This window comes from Dama dama, chromosome 11, assembly GCF_033118175.1.
Source record: "Dama dama isolate Ldn47 chromosome 11, ASM3311817v1, whole genome shotgun sequence".
NCBI classification, from domain to species: domain Eukaryota; kingdom Metazoa; phylum Chordata; class Mammalia; order Artiodactyla; family Cervidae; genus Dama; species Dama dama.
The window spans coordinates 68,719,897-68,727,919 of NC_083691.1; the positions used below are offsets into that span (position 1 = coordinate 68,719,897).

General features: G+C 36.5%; 1 pseudogene; it reads left to right on the top strand.

The window, feature by feature from the left end:
• The first annotated feature begins 1,547 nt into the window (after positions 1-1,547).
• On the top strand, positions 1,548-2,462 carry LOC133065576 (transcription initiation factor TFIID subunit 9-like; annotated as a pseudogene).
• Positions 2,463-8,023: the final 5,561 nt, after the last annotated feature.

The following is an 8,023-nucleotide window of genomic DNA, read 5'->3' on the forward strand; positions in this document are numbered from 1 at the left end:
GAATGAATGGAGGTGTCCTATGCTACCTACATGTATTTAATTGCACATTATTGTAATATAGTCAAAGTAATAGATGGCACAGAACACAACCAAACCACATTAACATTCCTGGATCAGCAGTAAATTGAAGTCATATAAGCTTATAATTTGCAATCTCCTCTCACTCTTTGTTTCTAGAATTTATTTTTCTTTTTAGTACTTATTATGCTTTCAAAATACATTTCTCAGCTCACAACACTAAGAGAGATTTTGTTTATATTAACATTCAACAGAGAAAATACTATTATACAATCTAATATTTGGTTGAAATTAAATTTAATCACTTTCTTCATCAAAATAACTATTCACTGCATAATGAAATTCCACTAATGCCACATCAGCTGCATTATAAAAGACAAGCATAAATCACAAAATGATATCAAATTTGTGTATATTAAAATAATTCATGAGAAAACACTGGTATATTTAAAACTATTAGAATACTATTAAGTTTCTCTTTATAACTTTATTGTTTCAGCAGAATGAGTTTTCTAGAGGTCAACTAAGTCACCTTTTGGCCTCTAGATAGAATTTTGAAAAATACAGTGTTCATGTAAAAACTCTATAAATATCTTTGGAACCTTGGAGAGAAAACAGGGGAAAAGAACTTTACTACCTTACCCAGTTATGCTTTAGAATATTAAAGCTTCTAATATCTAACTATAGACTATCTCATTGAGATCATGACTGTTTTGCTTGCTGATTATATTTAGAAACTTCCAATTACTGATATCAAATCAAACTTGAGAACAGAGATATGTAGAGATCTAAGACTTAAAAAATAGGGATGGAATTACATCACATTTGAGAAATAAAACTACTAAAATAACTTGTGAAAGAGGGATAAAATTCATACAGTAAAGTGATAATTAATCTAAGCAGAAAAAGCAAATAAAGTACTAATGAGTTCTATGCACTTGCTGCCAACCAACAGGTGATATTCTAGCCCACTGTTTCATATTCTATAAAACTGTCTCTACAAAAATATGCTCAGTGACTGTCTTTCTTACATAGAATGGCTTTTGTGAGGAGTGATGAATTAAGAGTTTCAGTTAGCCAATGCCACAAAAGAGTCAGTCAATAGTCTTTTCTATATATATGGTATAATAACTGCACAAAGTAACATGTAATTTCACTTTTAATTGCTTTTTTTAAACTTGTGGACCATTTTACAACATTAAAGATAGATACAAAGTGTGAGAAATAGAAATGAATCATCCATGTCTTACACACTGTTTTTTAGAACCTTAGGAAATTCAAGTCATAAAAGACTTTTATCATTGAGATCACTCAGAAAACTCAAACAAAACTCCAAAAATATTAAAACAAATAGATTCAAGGGATTAGATTTGATAGAGTGCCTGAAGAACTATGGACAGAGGTTTGTGACAGTGTACAGGAAGCAGTGATCAAGACCATCCCCATGGAAAAGAAATGCAAAAAGGCAAAATGGTTGTCTGAGGAGCCCTTACAAATAGCTGAGAGAAGAAGAGAAGCTAGATGTTGCTTTCGAACATCCTGCTCACCGGTACACCAGGGGTTGGAAAAACTACATTAGGCAAAGAACTTGCATCAAGATCAGGACTGAAATACAGTAATGTGGGTGACTTAGCTCGAGAAGTTTGATCACCGGATATCATGGAGTCTGGCAAGATGGCTTCTCCCAAGAGCATGCCAAAAGATGCACAGATGATGCACAAATCCTGAAGGATATGGGGATTACAGAATATGAACCAAGAGTTATAAATCAGATGTTGAAGTTTGCCTTCCGATATGTGACCATAATTCTAGATGATGCAAAAATTTATTCAAGTCATGCTAAGAAAGCTACTGTTGATGCAGATGATGTGCGATTGGCAATCCAATGTTGTGCTGACCAGTCTTTTGCCTTTCCTCCCCCAAGAGATTTTTTATTAGATATTGCAAGGCAAAGAAATCAAACCTCTTTGCCGTTGATCAAGCCATACTCAGGTCCTAGATTGCCACCTGATAGGTATTGCTTGACTGCTCCAAATTATAGACTTAAGTCTTTCCAAAAAGGGCGTCTACTTCTGCAGGAAGAATAACAGTTCCACGGTTAAGTGTTGGCTCAGTTACTAGCAGACCAAGTACTCCCACAGTTGGCACAACCCCACAAGCCATGTCCGTCTCAACTAAAGTAGGGACTCCAGTGTCCCTTGCAGGGCAAAGGTTCACAGTACAGATGCCCACTTCACAATCCCCAGCTGTAAAAGCGTCAATTCCTGCAACATCAGCAGTTCAGAATGTTCTAATTAATCAGTCATTAATTGGGTCCAAAAATATTCTTATTACTACTAACAGTCTCATCACAAAATACTGCCAATGAAGCATCATATGCATTGAAAAGAAAATGTGATGATAATGATGACGATGACAATGACGATGACTATGATAATTTGTAATCTAGCCTTGAAGCATGTAACATGTATCCTTGGTTTTGAATCTATTGTACTGAGATTAAACATGCATGCTAGATGTTTCCATGTTGTGTTCTAGAAAAAGCAGTATTTAATGAGTAAATATGCTTACCAACTTTTCGATTGAGCTGTTGTGTTGGATTTCTTTTAATAGGATTAGTAATGGTTTCTCGTCAGCCTTTAAGTGTAAAAAGTAAAGTTGCAATTCATGCGTTTAAAATGAAAAAGAAGAGAAGCTAAAGGCAAAGGAGAAAAGGAAAGATATACCCAACGGAATGCAGAGTTCCAAAGAATAGCAAGGAGAGATAAGAAAGCCTTCTTCAACAATCAGTGCAAAGAAGTAGAGGAAAACAATAGAATGGGGAAGGCTAGAGATCTTGTCAAGAAAATTAGAGCTATCAAGGGAAGATTTCATGCAAAAATGGGCACAAAAAGACAGAAACAGTATGAACCTAACAGAAACAGAAAATATTAAGAAGAGGTGGCAAGAAAGCACAGAAGAACTATACAAAACAATCGTAATGACCCAGATAACCACAATGGTGTGATCACTTATCTAGAGCAGACATGCTAGAGGGTGAAGTCAAGTAGGTCTTAGGAAGCATCACTACAAACAAAGCTAGTGTAGGTGATAGCATTCCAGCTTAACTATTTCGAATCCTAAAAGATGATGCTATTAAAGTGCTGCACTCAATATGCCAACAAATTTGGAAAACACAGCAGTGGCCACAGGACTGGTCAAGGTCAGTTTTCATTCCAATCTCAAAAAAAGGCAATGCCAAAGAATGTTCAAACTACCACAGAATTGCACTCATCTCACATGCTAGCCAAGTAATGCTCAAAATTCTCCAAGCCAGGCTTCAACAGTACATGAACTGAGAACTTCCAGATGTTCAAACTGGATTTAGAAAAGGTAGAGGAACCAGAGATCAAATTGCAACATCAGTTGGATCATCAAAAAAGGAAGACAGTTCCCTAAAAAACATCTACTTCTGCTTTATTGACTATGCCAAAGCCTTTGACTGTGTGGAGCACAAAAAAATGTGGAAAATTCTTAAAGAGATGGGAACACTAGACCACCTTACATATCTCCTGAGAAATCTGTATGCAGGTCAAGAAGCAACAGTTAGAACCAGACATGGAACAACAGACTTGTTCCAGATTGGGAAAGGAATAGCTCAAGGCTGTATATTATCACCCTGCTTATTTAACTTATATGCGGAGTGTATCATGCAGAATGCTGGGCTAGATGAAGTACAAGCTGGAATCAAGACTGCCAGGAGAAATATCAATAACCTCAGATTTGCAAACGAAACCACCCTTATGGCAGAAAAGGAAGCAGAACTAAAGAGCCTCTTGATGAAAGTGAAAGAGGAAAGTGAAAAAGCTGGCTTAAAACTCAACATTCAAAAAACAAAGATAATGGCATACAGTCCCATCACTTCATGGCAAATAGACAAGGAAACAGTGGAAACAGTGAGAGACTTTATCTTTTGTTGGCTCCAAAATCACTGCAGATGGTGACTGCAGCCATAAAATTAAAAGACGCTTGCTCCTTGGAAGAAAAGTTATGACCAACCTAGATAGCATATTAAAAAGCAGAGACATTACTTTGCCAACAAAGGTCCGTCTAGTCAAAGCTATGGTTTTTCTAGTAGCTGTGTATGGATGTGAGAGTTGAACCATAAAGAAAGTTGAGTACTGAAAAATTGATGCTCTTAACTGTGATGTTGGAGAAGACTCTTGAAAGTCCCTTGGACTGCAAGGAGATTCAACCAATCCATCCTAAAGGAGATCAGTCCTGAATATTCATTGGAAGGACTGATGCTGGATCTGAAATTCTAATATTTTGACCACCTGATGTGAAGAACTGACTCCTTGGTAAAGATGCTGGGAAAGATTGAGGGCAGGAGGAGAAGGGGACGACAGAGGATGAGATGGTTGGATGGCATCACCGACTCAATGGACATGAGTTTGAGCAAGCTCCAGGAGTTGGTGATGGACTGGGAAGCATGGCGTCCTGCAGACTATGGGTCACAAAGAGCCAGACACAATTGAGTGACTGAACTGAACTGGTTTCTTACTGCTACCCAAGTATAGATATAGTGGATTAAAATATTCATCTGTGATAGCTTCATTACTTAGCATTACTTTTAGGTTATGGAGGGAACTCTGAAATGCTCTCCTTCAAAGCCATTCTGAATCTGGCTGACTAAGAACTAGGATTCAGTCCTTCCCTTTATAGTAAGAGTTACACTCTGACTCACACTTCCAATTATTCACAAGATATTCTATTCTGATTCATCTTTCCACTGTAGCATAACACATTAGCCTGAGATGAACATTTGGTCGTAATGCTCTCATAAGAAGGCTGGGCTAGATTTTTGTACCTTAAACTTGTGTCTTTTCCCACCTGCTCCCCATGAAAATAATGATGATTGCATAACAGATTGAGAATAACTATCTATACTCTTCATGGGATAAGGCATGAAAAGATGCATGTAGCACACAGTGCTGAGGGGCTTCCTTGGTGGTCCAATAGATAAGACTCTGTCTGCCCAATGCAGGGGGCTGGGGTTCATCCCTGGCCAGGGAATTAGATCCCACATTCCTCAACTAAAAGGTCTCACATGCAGCAACCAAGACCCAGTACAGCCAAATAACTAAATAACTAATTAAATGCATATTACTTTGCATTTTTTAAAAGAAAAGCACAATGCTGACTTTCCACTTTGTAAGTCTACTATTCAGAAAGTAGCCCACTTTCAGAGATAATATTTGAGAGAATCCAGCTAAAGCTAGCATTTTTCACCTTCAGTTTAGCTATCCAAATAAAATGAAGAGTGCTACCTGCCTTAAGAGAGATCCTATGATAGCATGAACAATGTGGTTTTTCCAAGTATCCATCACTCAGCCTCAAACACACCAAAAACATCTGTGGAGCAATGTGGTTCCAGCAGTTGGTTGATGAACAGAGTAGAAGAAGGAAACCAATTTCATATTTCAGAGGAAAAATATTAAAGTCAAGAGCATTTATTGGTAAAAGGTCAGTTGCATAGAGCTGGATTTCTGGAACTGATTCCAATCCTTTCTTCAGATTCTGGAAGTCCTTTACCTTCAATCCCTTGCTTTCTGTCTCAAAGGAAAAAAAAAAAAAAAAGGCTTGCAATAGTCTGGTGTGAAGAATTCTAGTGTCACTAGCCCAGATTTCTACTCTTATTTTTCTTTTTATTTAAATCTCCTCCCTAAAGAAATTCATGTTGTGCCTGTAATTCAATAGGGTCTATGAAATGTTCTTTAGAATGTGTATTACTTGAAGGAGGCATAAGTAGATTTAAAATGCAATAAACCCACTAGCCATCCTATTGAATGATTATACTCCCTGTGTGGTCAGTTTTATAGACATGCAACTGAAATTAACAGCGCCAAAGGAACTCACTATTTTTTCATGGATATTGATTAGAAATTATTAGTGAAGTGATTATTTCATTTATAACACAAAGCCTGAAATATTCCATTTCTATATGTAATTTCTGATGAATCTAAATGCTCTGTGCCATCTTCCTTTATGTGATAAAATGTAAAAATCTCCTAGAAGAAAAGGATTTTTCCCATCTATCTCTTGGTAGTCTCTCTCTAAAATTCCAGCATCACCAGCCACCTCATCCAATTAGCCCTGAACATACAGTCTTATATAGTTAGTCTTTTTCTTTTCCTTTAATTTTAAAATTAAATCATAAACTACTGATGGTAAAATCGATGGTAAAGATTTTATGTACTCCTCAAAGCACTTTTTAGTATAAACTAGGTTAATAACTTCCCTGGTGACTCAGACGGTAAAGCATCTGCCTACAATGCAGAAGACCTGGGTTCAATCCCTGGGTCAGGAAGATCTCTTGGTGAAGGAAATGGCAACCCACTCCAGTATTCTTGCCTGGAAAATCCCATGGATGGAGGAACCTGGTAGGCTACAGTCCATGGGGTTGCAAAGAGTCAGACACGACTGAGCGAGTATCTGTAGGTAGGTTGATAACTATTAAATGAATTACATCATTAAATTCTATTCTCTTATTCTTCTTCCAGCTTGAACTGAAGTTCTGTTTGAGGTTACTTATTTCCTCGTCTCCATTCAAAGTACTTTATGAAAAATCAGTATGTATGAAGTTAGGAGCAAAACATACTTTTCTTTCCTCAATTATGATCCTGTTTTGTTATATATCAGACCTGACATATACATGTAATTAGCTGGAAGGTCAATGTTTTATTTTTTCAAGTCCTGAAAAATTATTTTATTTCACCAAAAGACAAACTTTGTATATAATGAGACTTCAAAACATACAAAGAAAGAAGTGTTTTGTACAATATCCAAATTAGCATATGAAAAATAAAACAATAATTTGCCAACAGAACACTTCAACCTTGGTGTATTCAAGATTTTTTAATTGACAGGTTTTACAATAAAAAATAATCTGTATATCCATGCTTTGGCGTGTATTACTGGGAAAAAATGATGGAAAAAAGTGGTTCAATAACAGTCAGAAGGAGTATGGGGTGCCAGGTGGGAGACAGTGATACAGCGATATACAATATTATCACAAACCACTAACATATCCTTATTTGTACAAACAGTGAAAAGAGTTGAGCCTGCATCAAACAAAGTAAGTGAGAAGGGACTACATACTCATTGAAGAAAATGATCTGATAGAAATAGGCTTTCTGTAAATAACTAGGATTTATTTAATTATATGACTATGTGACTATATCATTTGGACATAAAACTGTATTGGTTTATAGCTTGTGTTTTTATCATTACCAGAATGGTAATCTACTGTGATAAGAATAAGGATACAGAGCACTTATTCTGAGAAAGGCTTATAATATTCTGAGAAAGAGATTTGGCATAGGGTTCTGGTACAATTACTAACAAATATACTTCTGTCACTCATTTGCTACTGATTCTATCTAGGTCTCATGAATTCATAAGCATTTCACTATACCATAGCACGCTTCCCCTCCCCAGAGGAAAATTCAATCCAAGAGTTATTGGTATAACTCTATCAGTGTGAACTAGAGACTCACATTCTACCACTTACTAAAGCAAATGCTCCATGGAGGTGAAGAGGTTATTAGTCTTGACACTTCCATCCTGCCCTTCTAGCTTCTACCACCTATTGCCTGTTATATAGTAGATGCCTACATTAAGGAATTCATAGTTGATCTCAAGGAAATAAAGTTTCTTCCTGGGACTTAACATAAGCTTAACTAGAGGAGTAAATATAAAAAAAGGCATGAGAATAATTTATCTGTTTCCTTGTTTGACAGGAGATCACAGAACAGAATAACAGAAATTAGAAGATGCTATACTGGGACAGTCTTATGCTTATCTTTACTTTGAGATTCTCTAAGTGTTGCTTTCCAGAGCAATTATAGACCCAAACCCTGAGATGCAAAATCACAACATCTCTCTCATGGAATTTGAAATCAAATTGCCAAATAAGCAGAGTGTCTCCACTTGCGCCTGGCTGACAATATGACAAATAGGAAAC